General features: G+C 36.2%; 1 protein-coding gene across 3 annotated transcripts in view; it reads right to left on the bottom strand.

The window, feature by feature from the left end:
- BAZ2B (bromodomain adjacent to zinc finger domain 2B) overlaps window positions 1–23,830 on the bottom strand; it is a 420,528-nt gene that overhangs the window by 246,922 nt on the left and 149,776 nt on the right. For all 3 annotated transcript variants that reach the window (XM_055572451.1, XM_055572453.1, XM_055572452.1), the window contains one exon: window positions 2,365–2,407. The gene's annotated coding sequence lies outside the window, so the exon portion shown is untranslated. The remainder of the gene's footprint in view (window positions 1–2,364; window positions 2,408–23,830) is intronic.

Below are 23,830 nucleotides of genomic sequence, written 5' to 3'. Positions count from 1 at the left end.
CTAACAAAACATTTTGCTGGATACAATTAGAAAAGACATATTAAAATATGCATTTATTAAATACATATTAAAATATGCAAAATACAGGGGAATATATGTTATCAGTTACATCAGAATAATAAAAATTGAGTATTACCAAACAACTAAGGAGAGAGAGTTATTTTCAATTAGGATGATTAGGGAAGGCCTCAGAGAGATGATTACATGTGTACAGGACATTCAAGAGGAGGTTTAATTTCATCAAGAGCAATAAAAGCCTGAAAAAGAAAAAGAATATTCCAGGAAAAGGGGATGACATGAATGTAAGTATGGAGACAAAATGTATATTCAGGGTGGAGAATGTAGTCCACATTGTGTGGAATGTAGTGGGTCTTCTTGAATAATAAGATATTTGTCTAGGAAATATGTTACAGCCAAACTTAGGAGGGGTCTTGAATACCAAGTTAGATAGTCTGGATTTGATCATACAAGAAACAGAAAGTCACTAAATATCTTCAAGTAGAGAAACAAAAGAGTTAGAGCAATGCTTTAATAAAATTAAACTGAGGACCACATATGTATAGGCTTCAGTAGATGGCCAGGAAGAAGAGAAAGATCATTTAGAAGATAATGACATTTCAGTGGAATATACTGGGTTGGCCAAAGATGTTATGGAAAAACCTGAATAAACTTTTTGCTTAATCCAGTAACATAGAGCTTAAAAACAGAAATTCTCCTGAGTTCTGAAAATTTCTGAAGAAAAAATTATATACATAAGATGTATATTATATAATATATAAATACTTAGTACAGCTTCAGCTCTGAAAAAATCTATAATATCCCCATTTCAACCACAATCTTATCTACCCTGACTAGTCCTTTAATCTCTCCATTTTCTTTGAATATATCAGCCTTCCCCCGTCTCATTTTATTCCAGTCCCATGGTCAACACTTGAACTACTCTCTCAATACTTTCAGCCTGAGTCAGTGTTGAAATCTACCCACTTTTCTTGACTCAAGGGGCTAGAGAAAGCTTCACAACCTTGACATTATGAGAAAGGGTTTCTGTTATCAGGTACTTATGAAACTCTCATATGAATACTTAATGTTTTAACTTATTTAACATCTGATAATGTTAAATCTGAACACTACCTCTCTTTCTGAAATTCTTGAATTCAAACAGTTGTAATTAAATGTTCTCTTAATATTAATCTAAAAATGTACTGAGGGTCAGCATTTTTTAATAAAAAAATACCTTTTTCATACGATGTTAATTTTAACTTCCTTGATTGTAAAACACTAGATGCAAAACAGAAGGATGCTACAGAAATATGTTAATATTTTGCTGTAAACCATTAGTTAGGGCCATAAAGTTCTGATTAAGAAAAAACAAACAAACAAAGAGTTACAAATCAGAGATATTTAAAATGGCTCCCTTAGGAAAATGAATGAACATGCCATAAAAATCTGTAGACTCAACGATGATGATAAAGCCTTTAAAAATACAATAAAAATTCTTTCTGGACTGAAAAATGTTAAATTTAACAAATGAACCAGTTTTCAAAAAAAATGTTAAAACATAAAGATTATATATATACAGATTAACATTTCTGATAATTACTTCTTCTAATGAACAATTAAAATAGGATTAAAGAAGCAGACTCACTGAATAAATAATATACTCAATTTTTTCCTCTTATTTAAAAGGCATTTTCAAAAATGCTGTAAAATTTCATTACTGCAATTCAGATTTTACTAGTTAGAATTTTCTAATAATATAGATCAAAACCTTGGATAAACTTTTTCTTTATGTAGCATATTTCCTTATACACAGTAGAAATTAACATTTTAAAATTAAAGAGGAAAAGTATCCATTTCTTAAGAAAACTATCCTTTTGAACAACTCTCTATATTTGGAAGACTCTTTATACATCAATGAAAATTTTAAAAAGAAGTCTAAGAATCCTTTCAAGAATGCTGTTTTCACAGTCCTTTGTAATATGTGATTGCAGTCCCAAGTAATTTTATTGTTATAATCTTTTTCCTAATGTGGAGTCACCTCAAATATTTTGTACCATATTTTATAAAAACAAAACTAAAAATGATGATTCAGGTTGTAATTATGATTCACACTGAAATATGTATATATAATTGGGCATATAATTTCAGTTATAAATTAAGGATAATTTTCATTTAAAGTGTTTAAAATCATTTAAAGAACTATTTAAATAAACTATAGAGTGTGAGATATGAATCATTAAATGTTAATATTCAATTGGCTGTAGAAAGAAAGAGTAACAATTAAAAATTATAAATATTTTCTAACTTCTCATTCTCAGAGAAAACAAAACATCTTTAAAAGCTTCATTATCATTTTAGTCTTACTGTGATCAATGTGGTCAATCTTGTGACATCACTGTTGAGAAATCTGTAATAGGAAAACAGAAATACATTCAGCTGAATCATACTTGAGTAAGTAGTTTCAAAAACTAAAAACTTTGTTTAGAATATTTGTCTGTCATGATGCCATAAGGTATTCTAAAATTATCAGGAAAAGTACAATTGGCATGACACAAATAAGCATAAAACACCTAGAGTTTATCTATAGGTCATTATTTCTTATTGCATGGCAAATTATGTTTCATTTATAATCAACAACACCCCAGAGTAAACATATTAGTAAATAAACAATAGGTCACTCAGATTAGTTTTATTTGTTTTCAAATATTTACTAAGAAGAGAATCAGTCTTAAACATACTATAAAACAAATGAAAGATAGGTATCCTTTTTTTTCTATGATTAAATCAGCTGCTCAGTCTATGCCCAAAACATGATCTACTCCTTATTATCAATCAACAGGAGAAACTCTGCATTGCAGGCAGATTATTTACCAGATGAGTTACCAGGGAAGCTTAAGAATACTGGAATTGATAGCCTATCCCTTCTCCAGGAGTTTTCCTGATCCAGGAATTGAACCGGCCTCTCCAGTACTGCAAGCGGATTCTTTACCAGCTGAGCTACCAGGGAAGTAATTTAAGGTGAGCTTTTAAACGTTTAGTGTTTAAAAGTAATACAACATTAATGGTGTTTTAAGATTCATAATTAGCTTTCATTATTATTTCATTCTCTCATAAGAATTCCTTCAAAGTGGGAAAGAGGTATTTCTCATTATACACTCAGGAAAACAGACGCTGGAGAGGATGCATGACTTGCCCGAGCACACAGAACTGAGTCTCCCTTGGTTCCTCTTTTTATCCACACCTCCCACCCAATCCATCCTGCCAACCATTCTTCCCCATTCTGTCCTTGTTACTGCTGTTTACCTCACTAGTTCAAGATATTGCTCTCCTATATCACGATTCTAGTCTACTGTCCTTAACTCAGCGACAAATGTATCAGCTCACATCACTCCCTTACTCAAAACTGTCCAATGGCTTTTCCATCAATTAGCATATAATCTGTAATACCTACCATGGCCTATTAGTCTGTCACCTGGCTTCCTGACTACAGCTTCTGTCACTCTCTCCTTACTATGTCCCAGTCACCATGACCTTTTTGATATTCCCAAAATATACCAAACCTGTCCCTCTTCAGGGCCTTGACATTTGCTGTTCTCTCAGCCTGGAGCAATTGTTCCCTGTATCTTTACAGGACTGGCTTTCTTACTTCATTCAGTCTGATAAAAATGTCAGTTCCTCAGAGAAGCCTTCTCTTACCACCAGAGACTGTTTTTCAGCTGCTAGCTCTGTAAGAGAAGATCACTGGAGCACTAGTGTAATAGCTGGAACCCAACAACTACTCAAGAAAGAGCTGCTGAATGAATGACTGAACAATTACTTATTGATTTCTTACTGCATCTAGCACTATGCCCAGAGGGACATATAAATAAAAATGCTTACAATTTCTATTTAAGAAAAATATGCCATAACAACTTTTGTATGCATTTTTAAAAATCACTGCAGGGAGAATTTGGGAAGTTCAAAAAAAAAAGTGGACAAAGCAGGGAGTGGTGGGAAAGTGAGTACAATGAGTTACAGGTGTGATATAATGACTGTCTGGACAGTGAAGATGAGTACAGACAGAATGGGAAACCCAAGCAACATCTTACATGGAGAAATAAGAGGACTTCACACTAAACTAAGTACAGGAACAAGGACATCAGAGAATGAAAGATTATCGGGGATACAATGGAAAAAACCTGCAGTGGTAGAGTAGAGTGACTTTCATGTTGGACAATAAATAAACCCAATGTTACCAAAGGCTATTCAAATGGAGACATTTCTCAACAACAGGTAGAAATTGTGACATAGAATAGAAACTGGAGCCTATTATACAGAGTGAAGTAAGCCAGAAAGAAAAACACCAATACAGTATACTAACGCATATATATGGAATTTAGAAAGATGGTAACAATAACCCTGTATACGAGACAGCAAGAGACACTGATGTATAGAACAGTCTTTTGGACTCTGTGGGAGAGGGAGAGGGTGGGATGATTTGGGAGAATGGCACTGAAATACGTATAATATCATATATGGAACGAGTCGCCAGTCCAGGTTTGATGCACGATACTGGATGCTTGGGGCTGGTGCACTGGGATGACTCAGAGGGATGGTATGGGGAGGGACGAGGGAGGAGGGTTCAGGATGGGGAACAAATGTATACCTGTGGCGGATTCATTTCGATATTCAGCAAAACCAATATTGTAAAGTTTAAAAATAAAATAAAATTAAAAAAAAAATTTTTTTAAATAAACAAATAAATCTTATACTGTAAAAAAAAAAAAAAAAGAGTCATATAAAAAAGTACAACTCAAGCCAAGAGAGTGGGTGAGTTCACCAAGGAAATGAATATAAAGTAAAGACAGACCATTAAGCAGAATTTGGGGAATACCTACAAATAAGGTTTGACCTTCCCTGATAGCTCAGCTGGTAAAGAATCCACCTATAATGCGGGAGACTCTGTTTGATTCCTGGATCAGGAAGATCTCCTGGAGAAGGGATAGGCTACCCACCAGTATTCTTGGGCTTCCCTGGTGCTGAGATGGTAAAGAATCTGCCTGCAAAGCGAGAGACCTGGGTTCAATCCCTGGGTTGGGAAGGGCATGGCAATCCACTCCAGTATTCTTGCCTGAGAATCTCCATGGACAGAGGAGCCTGGTGGGCTGCAGTCCATGGGGTTGCAAGGAGTTGGACATGACTGAGCGACTAAGCATGCATAAGTAAGGTTCATGGGAAGCAAGAGAGGTGAAAATGTCTTGTGTTTTGTTATTTTTTAAGTTCAAGAAATAGAGAAACGAAAAATACACTGAAGGCAAAAGAGGAAAGATTATTAAGGTGGAGAACATGTTAGTTTTAAATTATGCATGGATGGATAAGAGAATATAAGACAGGAAATTAATTCTCTCTGAACTACCCATGCTCCCACCATATCAAATCAGATCAGAAGCATATAGATGGATTACTTTACTCTCTGAATCCAAAAACCTGCCTTCAGGGAACTCCTTTATGCTCTCAACTTCAATCAATACCAAAAAAACAAGCTTGTGATGGTAAAGAGTCAATACAAAAAGTCTTATGAAAGAACCAATTATACTTTATACAAAACTCTTAAATGAAAAAAGATATTAAATATTTTTAAATAGTTACATTCAAATAATATAAGTAATTGAATAAAAAGATAAATGTTTCATTTTATTTTTTTGGAAAAAAACAAGATAATTAAGACTAAATCTATGGTGTAAAATGCTACTTGATTTAAAGTCCTAATCCTCAAAGTATAAAAACTTAGCAGAGACATTCTTTCATCATGGTAGCAATTTTTACACATAACTTACCAGGTATTTGCAAATACACGAGGAAAAAACATTTGAAATTAAAACGACACTAGAGGATAAAGCCAGACAAAGCTTCTAATAAAAACCCTGGTGGCTTTTATAATCAAGGAAAAGGTAATTTTTAAAAAATCATCTTAACACTAGGAAATATATTCAAATTAGACATATTATAAAAAAGTAGTAATACATTTTATGAAAACATAATTCAACTAATGTATTGGTTATGTACTTTTCCCCTACAAGCCACCATTTTAGTAAATACACACAGAGAAAATCTCAACTATATTTACCCTCAGAAAACATCTAATAATGTTGAAGTGTGGGAAAAGAATCTTAAGTTACAATCAAATGTTTCCATTAATTAGGATGAAACTATTTTTCTTCTTTCTCTGCCCCCAAATGGAAAAAGTCTTTCCTTCTGTAACTAATTTTAGCTTTACCTTCACTTGATAACCCTACATTAAGTTTCAATATACACAAAGTTAGGATATTTATCCATACCTAACTAACCCTTATGGAGAAGGCAATGGCACCGCACTCCAGTACTCTTGCCTGGAAAATCCCATGGACGGAGGAGCCTGGTAGGCTGCAGTCCATGGGGTCCCTAAGGGTCAGACACGACTGAAGTGACTTAGCAGCAGCAGCAGCAACTAACCCTTATGGCAGAAAGTGTAGAGGAACTAAAAAGCCTCTTGACGAAAGTGAAAGAGAAGAGTGAAAAAGTTGGCTTAAAGCTCAACGTTCAGAAAACGAAGATCATGGTCCCATCACTTCATGGAAAGAGGATGGGGAAACAGTGGAAACAGTGTCAGACTTTATTTTTTGCGGGGCTCCAAAATCACTGCAGATGGTGACTGCAGCCATGAAATTAAAAGACACTTACTCCTTGGAAGGAAAGTTATGACCAACCTAGATAGCATATTCAAAAGCAGAGACATTACTTTGCCAACAAAGGTCCGTCTAGTCAAGGCTATGGTTTTTCCAGTGGTCGTGTATGGATGTGAGAGTTGGACTGTGAAGAAAGCTGAGCACCGAAGAATTGATGCATTTGAACTGTGGTGTTGGAGAAGACTCTTGAGAGTCCCTTGGACTGCAAGGAGATCCAACCAATCCATTCTAAAGGAGATCAGTCCTGGGTGCTCTTTGGAAGGAATGATGCTAAAGCTGAAACTCCAGTACTTTGGCCACCTCATGCGAAGAGTTGACTCATTGGAAAAGACTCTGATGCTGGGAGGGATTGGGGGCAGGAGGAGAAGGGGACGACAGAGGATGAGATGGCTGGATGGCATCTCTGACTCGATGGACGTGAGTCTCAGTGAACTCCGGGAGTTGGTGATGGACAGGGAGGCCTGGTGTGCTGCAATTCATGGGGTCTCAAAGAGTCGGACAGGACTGAGCAACTGAACTGAACTTACTGAAAAGATTCAAAGCAATAAATGAATTTAAAAATCTGACATTTTCTCATCCTATTCAATCTGAACACAGAAGTATATGCTGCGTGCGTGCGTGCTGTCGCTTCTGTTATGTCCAACTCTGGGCGACCCCATGGACTGTAGCCCACCAGGATTCTCTGTCCAAGGGATTCTGCAAGGCAAGAATATTGGAGTGGGTTGCCATGCCCTCCTCCAGGGGATCTTTCTGACCCAAGGATCAAACCTATGTCTCTTATGTCTCCTGCATTGACAGGTGGGTTCTTTGCAACTGTGTTAGTTGCTCAATCGTATCCAACTCTGCGACTCCATGGACTGTAGCCCACCAAGCTCCTCTGTCCATGGAATTCTCCAAGCAAGAATACTGGAGTGAGTTGCCATTTCTTTTTCTAGGGGATCTTCCCAACCCAGGGAGTGAATCTGGGTCTCCTGCAGTGCAGGCAGAGTCTTTACCATCTGGCCACCAAAAGTCCATCTTTACCACTAGCGCCTTCGTTTAAAGTATTAGTCATTAAAATATTTAATCATTCATTTATAAATCAGTTTAATGTTTTCTCTGTATTCTATGCAAGGTGTGGTTATATAATAAAAATTACCTCTAAAATATATAAATGAAAAGTAATCTCATAAACCATATGCTACTTGTAGGCCATTTCAGTGTTGTAAACTTGGATTGTAGTGTGGAAAGTCTGCATCTGTCATTCATTTTTTAGAGGATCACAACTGTGCACAATTTGGCATATGTTTCTAAGGTTAATAACAAACTTTATAACAATCTAAACACACTTCTGTCATCATCTAGCTCTTTCAAATCCTGTGCATTATTGTTCTTTTCTATTACTTGGGGAAATTATTTGATAGGAAAAAAATCACATACTTTGATAAGCAATACTTTGGAGGGAAATGATATTGTAAATAACAGGGATCTATAATCTGAGAAAACTGGTAAAAATGTGATCTACCACTAGTGGAACACAGTATCAATATCCATGGGATGTGGTCTCCACATCCTACAGATAAGGGAGACCTGAGTGTACTATGCCACTTTATATAAGGGACTTGAGCCTCCATGGATTATGATATCCATAACAAGTCCTGGAATCAATTCCCCACTGATATCATGGGACAACTCTATTCTATACGAAGCTGTCCAATGAAACAATGCAAAATGAAAAAGTTTAATATCTGCACTGTCCAATACCTAGCGCATAGCCAAATGTGCCTGAGTACTCGTGATATGGTTAGTGACTTTTAAATATTAATTTACATTTAAATATCGACATGTAGCTACTAGCATATTAAACAGCACAACTAGGCATTTCTGAAACTATACTAAGATCAAAGTGTAAATGATCCTTCTAAAATATTTGAAAATTTCTTTCTTTCTTTTTCTATTTTCAGACATAACCCTCAACCATGTGGGATAGGATATGTTCCATTCAGGGACACTGCTCCAAATTTGGAGGCAAATTATCTTCAAATAACTTTCAAGTTTATGTTGAGTGGAAAAGAAGGTCTATTTTATTGCAGAATTCTTGATGAATCATATTGCCTGTAAGAGGAAATAGTCTTGGGTTTGGAGAGCTGAGTTTTAAATCTCTTTAAATTTAAATCTAAATCAGCTGGGTAGAAGTGGTTTACTTCATTTATTCATGCACTGTTATGACTAAAACTTCAACCAAATTTAGAAAAAAAGAAATTCATTTTATTAATAATTTTAATAGTCCTGATCCTGGGAACTTCTTTTGACAACAATTATTTTCCCTGTCTTATTATGTTTTAAGAAAAAAATATGAGCAAGCTTTAACAAAAAGACCCACGTAATATGGTATGCATGAAAGAAGTCTGCTGTCTAATCTAGAGTGGACATATAAATAGAAGATTTTATATAACATGAATAGAAGTTTTGTCAAGTAGTTTTGTCAAATTATGAAAACACCAATCAACTTAATACTTGAAAAGCAACAAAGCTCTGAAGTGATAGAAATCATTTCCTGATCTGTACAAACAGTGACTATGGTGGTGTCTGGCTAAAAGTGGTTTTCCTGATGTAGTGGGGGGAAGATACCAAAGGTAGAGAAAGGAAAGAAAGAAAGCAGCTTGAACAGATAGGACCAATTTCAAGCAGTGTTTTGGAGCATAATATTCACTGAATAGGCTTTCCTATTGGTTAGTTCAGTGGGAAAGAATCTGCCTAGAATGTAGATTCAGTCCCTGGGGTGGGAAGATGCCCTGCAGAAGGAAGTGGCAACTCATTCCACTATTCTTGCCTAGAAAATCCCATGGACACAGGAGCTTGCTGAGCTTCAGTCCATCACCATGGGGTCAAAAAAGAGTCAGACATGACTTAGTGACTAAGCAATAACAACAACAAATTCAGTGAATGCTTTCTGTCCTCAGTTTCACCTGTAAGTGTAAACAGTGTATTCAGTAAAATATTACATGTCCATCTTCCCTTAATGTTCAGAGAAGCTGTGAAGGCCGGGGTTCCAATGATTTCTGCCACTGCACATTAATCCATGTACTTTAATCCAGTCCCTCCTAGACACCAAGGGATGACTGTAATTCAATACCTGCTATTAGAAATAACCAGAAGCCCACTATCTAAAGATACCAGGAAGTTCTAAAGTGATAACACTATAGCCTCCCAAGAGCAAAGTCTGGAAATACAGCCAATGAGAGTTCTCATTTTAATAATTTTGAATTTTTATTTATTTGGCTGTGCCAGGTCTTAGTTGAGCCTCGCGAACTCCTACCTGTGGCATGTGGGATCCAGCTCCCCTACCAGGGATCAAAACCAGGCCCCCTGAATTGGGAGCATGGAGCCATAGCCACTGGACCACCAGGGAAATCCCAGTTTCTCATTTTCCACCAAACTTTGTCATATCAAAACCTAAAACAAAGTGAGCTTCCCCTCTGTTTTAATTATTAAAGAAAACCAAAAGCAAAAACAAAATATGTTGTACATCTCTTTAAGGTTTTAAAGAGATGATTTACCATGGTTCTAACTTTTTGTCACTCTTTCCCATACTACTTTTCTCTTCAGCTAAACAAATACTACTTTAGGTAAAATCAAACATGAACAGATGGCATTTTAAAAAGCACTTCTTGGAGAAAACCCTAGTTTGAAAAGATACAGTACTCCCATGTTCATAGCAACATTATTTACAATGATCAAGACATATTAGCAACCTAATGGACAGATGAATAGATAAAGTTGTGGTACACACACACACAATGAAATATTACTTAGCCATAAAAAGAAAGAAATAATGCCATTTGCAGCAACATGGATGGACCTAGAGATTATCACAGTAAGTGAAATGAGACAGACAGAGAAAGACAAATAATATATCATATCACTTCTACGTCGAATCTAAAAAAAAAAATAATGCAAATGAATTTATGGAACAGAAATAGACTCAAAACAAACTTATGGTTGTGCTGTGTGCGATGTGCTAAGTCGTTTCAGTTGTGTCCAACTCTTTGTGACCCTATGGACAGTAGCCTTCAGGTTCCTCTATCCTCGGAATTCTCCAGGAAAGAATACTTGAGTGGGTTGCCATTTCCTACTCCAGGGGATTGGGAAAGATGGGACATGGATATTTTAGGAATTTGGGATTAACCGATACACACTACTATACATAAAACAGACAAATAACAAGGTCCTGCCATATAACACAGGGCACTATATTCAATATCTTGTAATAATCTATAAAGGAAGACAATCTGAAAAAGAATATATATGGATACTTTGCTGTATACCAGAAACTATCACAATATTATACATCAACGATGCTTCAATAAAAATAAATATAAAATAAATCAAATTAAAAAGCACTTCTTGTATTATCAATGATTTTACATTTCTTATGAAATAAAATTACATTTATGGAGCTTCCTTGGCTGCCCAGTGGTTAAGATTCCATGCTCCTAATGCAGGGGGCCTGGGTTCAATCCCCTGTCAAGGAACTAAGATCTTGTATGCTGCATGATGTGATAAAAAAAAAAAAATTAACTTCCACTAATTACTAAAATAAAAGAAATAATTTTACTATCCTTACTACAAAAGCTGTCACTCCTTCAAAATATATCATATCCTTCACATGCAACACTTGTCCTTAATGTTCTATGTGACTAAGAATTCTCTAAAACGTATAATTCTCATAGGTTAACTAACAAAATTTTTAAACAACATAAGCCTTATTACAATAAAGTTTAGCTAGTGCTCAAATACTGGAGATGGAAATGGCAACACACTCCAGAAGATGGGGGAGCCTGGTGGGCTGCTGTCTATGGGGTCGCACAGAGTCGGACATGACTGAAGCGACTTAGCAGCAGCAGCAGCAGCAGCAGAGCTCAAATAGCAACTTCATAATCTTGCTGATAATAACATCCATGAAACAAAGCTCAACTGGCTATTAGATTTGGTGAATTTTTTTAAGCATATATAAAGCTGGATCTTTTTCTAAAGTTTACCACCCTATTGTTTCAACACTAATTAGTACTTCTCAAAATCTTTACTCCCTAGTTCATGGGTTTCTGCTTTAGGGCCATAAATGGGCACCCAGTAAAGGAAGAAAGTCACTGTCACTGTCAACAGGTGTTGAAATATTTTTGAGGCTAGTATATACACAATATCCAAAAATGAACTAGTCACTTGGGTGAAGTAATATAATGAAGGGCTTCATTTAAGAAAAATTATATGCTGTTTTTGGAGAAGGCGATGGCACCCTACTCCAGAACTCTTGCCTGGAAAATCCCATGGACGGAGGAGCCTGGTAGGCTGCAGTCCATGGGGTCGCACAGAGTCGGACACGACTGAAGCGACTTAGCAGCAGCAGCAGCATATGCTGTTTTGGCTCTATTTTTATTTCTCTAAGTTCTTTTTCTTACGGAATTCAACTCAAATTTTAGCAACAGAGAGGTAAAGTTTTTGAAGGATTACTATTAACTAAAGTAAAATACATTATTTAAAATTATGGGGAAATTTTAGTTTTTATCAAAATTAGAATCCATCTTAGTCTTGTCAACAAATGCCAAATCAAAATTTTCCAGTGATAAAATTGCCTTGGAAAAAACCACCTCACTTGAGCAAGCCAGCAGGCAAGAAAAACACAAACATAGCTCTATAAAGGTTTCATGTACTATAGCTAAAAGACTTAAATGAAACTATTCGATTCCAAACCTTTAAATATCCAATTCAAATTAAGGCTATGAAGACTTGGTGCACCAATTAAGCAATTTAACAACAATCAAAAAAAAGAATACTTCATTAGATACAAACCACCAAAGTTGCCATCACTAATAAATAACTAAATTTCAGATAACATACATTTTACTCTTCTCTATTAAAAGAACTTCGCTATGAATACTTAGGGATATTAAGTAATTATTACTACTATTTCATTTTTTCTGAGAACTCTTAAAATGATTTCATCATTAAAAAGAAATCTGGTTTAATGGTGTCAACAAAATGTTACATTACCCTGGTCTACTTTTAGGATTTTGGCATACATACATAAGATAACTTAGGCAATCTCTTAGTATTTCAGTTTGCCATACCATAATTATCAACTTCATAGGGATGTTGTAACTTTTACTTAATTGTGCTTATAAAATTTTTTGAGGTACACAGATGAAAGAGAGGTATAAGGCTCAGATGCAATTATTGCTATGTACTTGATGGGGGAAAAAAGCCACTTAAAAGCATTTAATAGTAACAACATGGATGAGATGGAGAACACTAGGGTAGGAAAAAGTTTGGTGATGGTGGTAGTGATAGAAAGTGCAATGAGGATGTATTGCATATGATATATGAGGATGCAGTATATATGAACAACACTTTGAAGGAGTTTTGCTACTAAAAATTGTAGAGAAACAGCACTGTCGCTTGAGGGGGATGTGGGATCTTGAAAGGTTTTGTATTAAAATAGAGGAATACTACAGTAAGTTGATATGCTGATGAGAAGGATTTAGGGAAGTATAAAATGCTGATAGGGAAAATTACAAAAGCAAAATCAATGATTACTAAGCACCTAGTAAATGTATAAATCTGTCCATGCTGCTGGAAATGCAAAGACAATAAATATAAGATATGAACTAATTTAATAATTCTATGGCAACTATATTAAAATCACAGGAGAAGACACTAGATATAATTAAATTAAAACTTTTTTAGAAGCAATATTATTTGTAATAGAGGCTGTAAGGTTAAAAATATGAAAGCAATGTTGACACATTTTATGATGTGACAGCAATGTCCTTCTAAACTAAACATGTGCGGCTGCACAGGATAGAGATAATGCCATACACAGCTATTTGATTATGCACACTGAGGCTTAAATAGGATCAATAATAGACAAAAAATAAAGCCAGCAATTTCAAAAAACATCTCCACTATACTTTCCCTTTTCCCTCCTCTGTATTGACCCATCTCCATTTTTGGATTTCCAGCACCACTCTATTCATTACTTATCACTCTATTCAAAACTGAAAGCACTTCATATTATCAATCAATTATACAAATGTTTATCATTTCCAAAGTTCCATTCTTTCTGCCTATTAATTGTTGTTTTTGTTCAGTCACCAAGCTATGTTCGACTCTTCACGACCCATGGACAGCAGCATGCCTGGTCTTCCTCTCCCCCACCATCTCCTGGAGTTTGTCCATTTTCCCTTGCCTCCTTAAAAAAGTTAATTTGAAAGTTATAAAGACAATTACTAATTATATATTAGCGTAAATTAATGTAGATAAGTTGCTCAAACACATTTGCATTTCAGGCTTTCTTCCCTCTAATCACAGCATCCTTTATCTCTGTATATTTTCATATTGTGACCTAGTCTAAAATATGAAGTAATATACTAATTAGGTACATAATATCCATAATAAAAATAAGAACTTGAGAATGAGAAAAGTAAGACTGGGCCAAGAGGTTAGTTTCAAAACTGCAAGCCATAAGGCCCTGTACTCTTTGTTACTGAAGGACCAAGCATATGTCTTTCACTCCCCCGGTAACCAATGCAAAGATAAAAAGACTGTCATAAACAACTTTTGTTTGTATGTATATATTATTCACAGTATTCATAAAGTGAAAAGAAATTATCTTAAAGAAAGCACAGCTCTTTTTTTAACTGTGACCTGAGGAAAGTCATTCTATTGAGCAGTCAAAAATATTCCAGCAATAAGCAAAATAATGCGTTTTCAAGGACTTTTTCTTTTTTAAAATTATTTATGCATTTATTTACTTTTGGTTGTGCTGGGTCTTCGTTGCTGAGTGCTAGCTTTCTCTAGTTGCAGTGAAGAGCAGGGTCTACTCTTCACTGTGGTGTGTGGGCTTCTCATTGTGGTGCCTTCTCTTGTTGCCGAGTACAGGCTCTCAGCAGTTGGGCTCAGAATTTGTGGTGTGAGAACTCCAGGGTGCATGGGCTTCCATCGTTGTGGCACAGGGGTTTAGTAGCTACATGTCGCTGACTCGACTGTGGGCTCACACTTGTTGTGGCACATCGGTTTTAGTTGCTCTGCAGCATGTGGAATCGTTCCAGACCAAGAATCAAACCCAGGTCCCCTGCATAGGCAGGTGGATCCCTATCTACTGTACCACCAGAGAAGTCCCTGAAGGGCAGTTTCTGTTTACTTCCCTCAGAGACTGGCCTTTGGCATCATACTAGAAGAGCATTTATGCACCTAAAGCAATATGGTTCAACTATGTTCCACATAAGTTTAATAAGAGATGAACTATACAAAGTGGTATTCTTCATGTTTTTCTTTTCCCAAATATTAAAATTTTAGAAACCACAATAATTTTTTAGACAGATAAAATTTATGTAACAACAAAATTTGCCATTTTAAACTATAAAATTCAGGTTTTAGTATATTCCTGAGTACAACATTTAGTACAATGTTGTACACCCATCACCATTATTTAATTCTTGAATAAAAGACACCATACCAATTAAGTAGTCATCACCCATTTTCTTCTCCACTCTCCCTCCTAGCCTCTGGTAACCACTGATCTGTCTCTATGAATTTGCCCATTCTGGACATCTCATACAAGTGGAATCATATAATGTGTGATGTTTCCCGTCTGTCTTCTTTCATTTAGCATGATGTTTTCACAGCTCATCCATATTGTGACTTATGTCAGTACTTCATTACCTTGTGTGGCTGAATAATATCCCATTATATGCACACTTTATTTATCCATTCATCAGTTAATAAATATTTTGGTTGTTTCCACCTTGGGGCTATTATAAATAACACTATGAATATTCATGTACAAGTTTTTATGTGGATATAAATTTTCAGTTCTCTTAGATATATACCTAGGAATATAAGTTGGTCATATGGTAGCTCTCTGTTTAACTTATTAATTGAAAAATTATTTTCCAAAGTAGCTGCACCATTTTACATTCCCACAAACAGTATATGAGACTTCCATACAGTCCAACCTTGCCAACACTTATCTTTCATTGTTTTTGCCTTTTTATAGTTCTCTTAGTAGATATGAAGTATTATCTCATTGTGTTTTGATTTGCATTTCCTGATGTTGTACACCTTTTCAAGTGCCTACTGCCATTGTATACATTCTTTAGAGAAACGTTAAAATCTTTTGCCCAGTCTTTAATTGGCTTCTTTATTATCTCTGTTGTGGAGTTCACACTATGAACACTGTTGTGTTCATAATGAAATTTTAAAGATTGTGAACTGTTATCAGTTTTTAAAATGAGTGACAAAACATAAAAGAATATAATTTGTGAAAATGAAGATTGCAGATTAAAACTATTAACACCTGGTAGCAGAAAACACATCTTGATATTATAAGGATCTACTGTATAACATACATCAATGTCAACACTAAGTCCTTTAACTGCTTGCAAATTCTCTTCCTCCTCAACATCAAATAGTTAATAAACAGTTGATATCCATAAGGAAGCATATTGTTTTAACATTCATAAAACCTGGCAACTGTTAAATAATCAGAAAATAAGGTGGATATTAAAATAGTTTGCACGGAGAAGGCAATGGCACCCCACTCCAGTACTCTTGCCTGGAAAATCCCATGGATGGAGGAGCCTGGAAGGCTGCAGTCCATGGGGTCGCTGAGGGTCGGACATGACTGAACGACTTCACTTTCACTTTTCACTTTCATGCATTGGAGAAGGAAATGGCAACCCACTCCAGTGTTCTTGCCTGGAGAATCCCAGGGACGGGGAAGCCTGGTGGGCTGCCGTCTATGGGGTTGCACAGAGTCAGACACGACTGAAGTGACTTAGCATACTTAGCATAAAACAGTTTGCAAGAGTTCAAAAGAAAGTAACAAAATAGAGTTTGAAAAGTAAAAGCACATAAAACTTCCATGTTCACTGAGTTCTTATGCAGACTTAAAAGCTTAAAAAAATAAAAGCTCTCCTGGAGCTTTAAAGGCAATGTTAGTTTGATTTATCCAGCAACATTCAAGAACATGCCAACCCTATATAACTCTGTTCTGAGTAGGTAACATTGTTCTTTAAAGTTCTAGGAACAGAAAGGGCTTCCCAGGTGGCATAGCAGTAAATAATTCACCTGCCAATTCAGGAGACTCAGGTTTGATCTCTGGGTCAGGAAGATCCTCTGGAGTAGAAAATGGCAACCCACCCCAGTATTCTTGTCTGAAAACTTCCAAGGACAGAGGAGTCTGGTGGGCTACTCTGTGAAGTCACAGAGTCGGACATGACTGAGCACTGAGGACAGCATTATGAATAGGAAGGAATAACTATCTTACTGACCATTAAACTAGTTAACCAGATTCAGTCACCAGTTAGAATGCATAATAAAAAGGATGGTGAAAACAACACTTTTGAGTTACCTGATTGTGAATCTTAGGAGCTGGAATTTTAAGCAAACACTGAATTTGCTAAGAGAAGAGGACAAGATTATGCAAACTTGCTAAGCATCATCACTTGAATATTTTTGTTGCTGCTGTTCAGTCACTCAATCATGTCCGACTCTTTGTGATCCCATGGACTACAGCACAGCAGGCTTCCCTGTCCTTCACCATCTCCCGGAGCTTGTTCAAATTCATGTCCATTGAGTCGTGATGCCATTCAACCATCTCATCCTCATCGTCCCCTTCTCCTCCTGCCTTCAATCTTTCCCAGCATCAGGGTCTTTTCCAATGAGTCAGTTCTTCACATCAGGTGGCCAAAGTATAGGAGCTTCAATGCAGCATCAGTCCTTCTAATGAATATTCAAGACTGACTTCCTTTAGGATTGATCTCCTTGCAGGTCAAGGGACTCTCAAGAGTCTTCTCCAACACCACAGTTCAAAAGCATCAATTCTTTGGCCCTCAGCCTTCTTTATGGTCCAACTCTCACATTCATACATGACTAATGGAAAAACCATAGATGACTTTGACTTTATGGACCTTCGTCGGCAAAATGATGTCTCTACTTTTTAATGTGTTTAGGTTTGTCATAGCTTTTCTTCCAAGGAGCAAGTATCTTTTATTTTTATTGCTACAGTCACCATCTGCAGTGATTTTGGAGCCCAAGAAAATAAAGTCTGTTACTATTTCCATTGTTTCCCCATCTATTTGCATGAAGTGATGGGACCAGATACCATAATCTTAGTTTTGTAAATGTTGAGTTTAATTAAGCCAGCTTTTTCACTCTCCTCTTTTCACCTTCATCAAAAGGCTCTTTAGCCCTCAATATCTAAGTTTTATTAAATATAATTTTAATTGACTACCATCATACTAAATAAATTTTATTATGCTATTTCCTCTTTTTTCCTTACATTAGGGTTTCTATACCTACTCCCTAACAATATTTGGAATGCCAGGCAACATTTATCAAGTAATAATTAAATATACATCATCATAACTCATAACAAGTAATTGGTGTCGTATATCTCTAACATATATTTGTAATATTATCAGTGACACATGATTATTACATATTAATACCATTCAGCTTTGTCCTCAAAACAATTTAAAAATATGGTTTAAATGAAAAATGGATTCTTGTTCTTAAAACTGCTAGTGAATTAAACAAACATAAAACTGTAATATATATTTCAAATATATAGCTGCCTTTAGTTTCTAACAATTATGAGGTTAGCTATTCAGTATGAAATGATGACTGTTTTTAGAGCAATTCAAAGACTAACCATCGGCAGACTTCCCAGGTGATGCTAGTGGTAACAACCCAAATGCCAATGTAGGAGACGTAACAGAGGCGGATCAATCCCTGGGCCAGGAAGATCCCCTGGAGGAAGGCATGGCAACCCACTCTGGTATTCTTGCCTGGAGAATCCCATGGACAGAGGATTCTGGTGGGCTCAAGTCCATGGGGTTGCAAAGAGCTGGACACGACTAAAGCAATTTTAACACATATGCATGCACAAAATATGTAGACTGCGGTCTTCCTATTCCTATACTATACCTAAACAAAATGGGCCAAGAAGCTTCAGTAAAGACACAAAACAGACAATGCTAAACTTCTGTGATCATATACTTCATTAGCAAGTTTTCTAATATAAAGCAGAAATAGTATAATAAGATGCAAATACAATGCCTGCTCTTTTAAACAGCTGGATTATTTAAGAGTTTTAAAAATAAAAATATTTAAAATTCTCATGATAAAAATGTATTTTTTGATTCAAAATTTAAACATAATTTCATGTGTCTATTTGCTTTAATGTCATAATATTTTTAAAAGGTATGTAATTAAAAATGTCATAATTTAAAGCAATTAATTCCTCTGGGAGATAATTTTTTGGCTATCTACCTTATTTGAAAGAAGCCAGGTGAATACATATAGATACAAAAAATGTTCCATAATAAAATAATAGGCATTATATAGTGTCTAATACACATATAGGTTTTCAATACACATCTGTTAAACTAAGTTGAGTATTTTATCTGTCTCATCTTTCTCTGAGGTGCAATAACCAGTTATTTGGAGGATAAAGGTACTGGCTCTTTGGTTTAAAACTTAACATGTGCTTACTTAGAAGTCAACTTCACTTTAGAAAATGGGCAATTTCATTCCAGCATTTTAAAGAAAATTTCACTGCATAGAAAAGGACAAGAGATTTAAAACAAAAACAAAGTAGAATAATATGCCACCCTAAGGGGATGGTGATTATGTGTGTGTGTGTGTGTGTGTGTGTGTGTCCTCAGTCCCGTGGGATTCTCTGACCCCATGGACAGTGACACCACTTTAAATTACCCTTTTTCTGTCATTTATACCAGCAGGACATTTCTTACTCTTTTTCTCTCTGTCTTCTTTCCCTTTGTCAAGTAAAAAGCAACTTCTTCCAGAAACCCTTTTCTAATTCTGTCATCTACCTTCAACCCCAGTTCCAACTCCCAGCACTCCTTGCAGCCTAGATGAGTAGGGTAATCTTAATATCCAGTAAGATGTGGTACATACAAGTCCAAGAGATAAGACTAACTTATCTCATATTGTTAGGATTTTTTTTTTATTAGTATGTATCCTTTCACTAGAATTCAAGTTCCATATAAGCAATGGTTAGGTATAATATACAGTCTTCTCTGGTGAGTCAGTGGTAAAGAACTCACTTGCCAATGCAGGGGACATGGGTTCAATCCCTGGGTATGAAAGATCCCCTGGAGAAGGAAATGGGAACCCACTCCAGTATTCTTGCCTGGGAAATTCCATGGACAGAGGAGTCTGTTGGGCTACATACAGTCCATGGGGTTTCAAAAAGAGTTGGACATGACTTAGCAACTAAACAACATCTAAAATATAATAGATGTTTGTGGTATAATAACAAATAAACATTTAGTCTATCCCTAAGAATGTCATTTCTAGCTGGCATTGAAAGTGAGGGCAGTCTTATGGGATAGAGACCTCAATCTGTGGAATCTGCACTTATGAATAGTTTGTGTATAAAATAAATTAAATTCCTGGAGACCCAGTTGGTACTGGAAAATTGGAGAATTCGCTGTTGTTTTGGGGGGCGGGGGGCAGAGAAACAGGGTTTCCCTAGTGGCTCAGTGGTAGAGAGTCTACTGGGCAATGCAAGAGACACAGTATAAATCCCTGGTCCAGGAAGATCCCACGTCCTGAAGCAAATAAGCCTGTATGCCACAACTTCTCAGCCTGCGAAGTAGAGTTCACGAGCCACAACTGCTGAGCCCATGTGCTGCAACTACTGAAGCCCAGATATCTAGAGCCTGAACTCCACAACAAAAGAAGCCACCTCAATAAGAAGACCATGCACCACAACAGAGAGAAGTCCCTGCTCACTGCATCTAGAGAAAGCCTGAGCAAAAACGAAGAACCAGCATGGCCAAACATAAATAAATTAAAACAAAAAACATCAACAATTATACTCAATACATTTATTAAGGACCAATGAAGGAGTGAAAACCAAATAAAAAGGAAGTAAATAACACATTTGTTAACATGTATAGTTATTTTTTGTCACTTTTTACAGTTTAATTTTCCTTTTTGCTATTGCTTTATATCCAGTTTTTCCATATAGACAATGTTTGCTTGCTTTTATCATTTATGTTTGTTTTAATATAAGCACTTTCTTTTAAACTGATTATTACTTTCAAATTTACCAAAAGTTATACCAAAACATATTACCAAAAGCAAAAATGTGATTCTACTTTATGAAAGAGAATTTACCATGGGTTAAGTCTGACTTACCTACCTTTTATATTATTTATCAAAAGCAACTTAAGAATAAGGATTGTGTTTCCAAGAATTTTCTTTTCCAGAGATTAACAGAGTACTGGGACAAGAGGGTTACTTACCAACTAGCTGGAAGAGAAAAAGAAATATTGTAAAAGAAAAAAGTTATGGGAAAGATCTTACTAAAAAACTGGGGGGAAAAAAAGGACTGGATGGGAGAGAGGAATAAGGAGTAGATTGAATTTGGCTACAGAATATTTTAAGTAGATCTCAAGAAAGTAATTTCAGATTAAACCAAACAAAAAAAACCTGAAAGGTTAACAAGACCGCACAGAAGTAAGACATGAAAGGAGAATCTGATGCAAGAAATCTGATAGTAAGAGGCCCAGAGTTGCTAAAACAATCTTGAAAAAAACAGTCAGAGGGTTCACACTTTTTGCTTTCAAAACTTACTACAGATCTACACCAAAGCAGTGTGGTATTGCCGTAATTCTGTATATTTAGATCAATGAAATTGAGAACCAAGAAAAAAATCTTTAATTTTATGACAACTGATATCCAACATCAATACCAAAACAATTCAATGGTGGAAAGAATGTTTTTTTCAACAAAAACTGGTGAGTAACTGCATAATCCAATGCAAAAGACTAAAGTTGAATCCCCTAGTCACACCATTATATCTACTACTGTGGGCAGGAATCCCTTAGAAGAAATGGAGTAGCCACCATAGTCAATAAGAGAGTCTGAAATGCAGTAAGTGGATGCAATCTCAAAAACGACAGAAAGATCTCTGTTCGTTTCCAAGGCAACCATTCAATATCACAGTAATCCAAGTCTATGCCCCGACCAGCAATGCTGATGAACCTGAAGTTGAACGGTTCTATGAAGACATACGAGACCTTCTAGAACTAACACCCAAAAAAGATGTCCTTTTCATTACAGGGGACTGGAATGCAAAAGTACAAAGTCAAGAGATACCTGGAGTAACAGGCAAATTTGGCCTTGGAGAACAGAATGAAGTAGGGCAAAGGATAATAGAGTTTTGCCAAGAGAACGCACTGGTCATAGCAAATACCTGCTACCAACAATACAAGAGAAGACTCTACACATGCACATTACCAGGTGGTCAACACTGAAAATCAGACTGATTATATTCTTTGCAGCCAAAGATGGAGAAGCTCTATACAGTCAGCAAAAACAAGACCGGACTCAGATCATGAACTCCTTACTGCAAAATAGAGACTTAAATTGAAGAAAGTAGGGAAAACCACTAGAATATTCAGGTATGATCTAAATCAAATACCTTACAATTATACAGTGGAACTGACAAATAGATTCAAGGGATTAGATCTGATAGAGTGCCTTAAGAACTATAGACAGAGGTTCGTGACATTGCACAGGACGCAGGGATCAAAACCATTACCAAGAAAAAGAAATGCAAAAAGGCAAAATGGATGTCTCAGGAGGCCTTACAAATGGCTGAGAAAAGAAGAGGAGCTATAGGCAAAGGAGAAAAGGAAAGATATACCCATTTGAATGCAAAGTTCCAAAGAATAACAAGGAGTGTTAAGAAAGCTTTCCTCAGTGATCAATGCAAAGAAAATGCAACAAAAATAATAGAATGGGAAAGTCTGGAGATCTCTTCAAGAAAATAAGAGATACCAAGAGAACATTTCATGCAAAGATGGGCACAATAAACGACAGAAATGGTATGGACCTCACAGAAGCAGAAGATATTAAGAAGAGGTGGCAAGAATATACAGAAGAACTATACAAAAAAGATCTTCAAAACCCAGATAATCATGATCGTGTGATCACCAAACTAGAGCCAGACATTCTGGAATGTGAAGTCAAGTGGGCCTTAGGAAGCATCACTACGAACAAAGCTAGTGGAGGTGATGAAATTCCAGCTGAGCTATTTCAAATCCTAAAAGATGATGCTGTGAAAGTGCAGCACTCAATATGCCAGCAAATTTGGAAATCTCAGCAGTGGGGTCAGTTTTCATTCCAATCCCAAAGAAAGGCAATAGCAAAGAATGCTCAAACTACCACACAATTGCACTCATTTTACATGCTAGTAAAGTAATGCTCGAAACTCTCCAAGCAAGGCTTCAATAGTATGTGAACCATGAACTTTCAGATTTTCACGCTGGATTTAGAAAAGGCAGAGGAACCAGAGATCAAATTGCCAACATCCACTGGATCACTGAAAAAGCAAGAGACTTCCAGAAAAATATCTATTTCTGCTTTATTGACTACACCAAAGCCTTTGACTGTGTGGACCACAACAAACTGTGGAAAATTCTTAAAGAGATGGGAATACCAGACCACCTGACCTGTCTCTTGAGAAATCTGTATGCAGGTCAGGAACCAACACTTAGAAATGGACATGGAACAACAGACTGGTTCCAAATAGGGAAGGGAGTACAACAAGGCTGTATACTGTCACCCTGCTTATTTATACGCAGAGTACATGATGAGAAACATTGGACTCAATAAAGCACAAGCTGGAATCAAGACTGCCAGGAGAAATATCAATAATCTCAGATATGCAGATGACACCAGTCTTATGATAGAAAGTAAAGAACTAAAGAGCCTCTTGATGAAAGTGAAAGAGGAGACCGAAAAAGTTGGCTTAAAGCTCAACATTCAGACAGCTAAGATCATGGCATCTGGTCCAATCACTTCATGGCAAATAGATGGGGAAACAGTGGAAACAGTGACAGGCTTTATTTTGGGAGGCTCCAAAATCACACAGATGGTGATTGCAGCCATGAAATTAAAAGACCCTTGCTCCTTGGAAGAAAAGCTATGACCAACCTAGACAGCATATTAAAAAGCAGAGACATTACTTTGTCAACAAAGGTCCGTCCAGTCAAAGCTATGGCTTTTCCATTTAGTCATGTATGGATGTGAGAGTTGGACTATAACGA

This window comes from Bubalus kerabau, chromosome 3 (assembly GCF_029407905.1).
Source record: "Bubalus kerabau isolate K-KA32 ecotype Philippines breed swamp buffalo chromosome 3, PCC_UOA_SB_1v2, whole genome shotgun sequence".
Taxonomy (NCBI): domain Eukaryota; kingdom Metazoa; phylum Chordata; class Mammalia; order Artiodactyla; family Bovidae; genus Bubalus; species Bubalus kerabau.
This window is presented reverse-complemented; position numbering and strand designations above follow the sequence as displayed.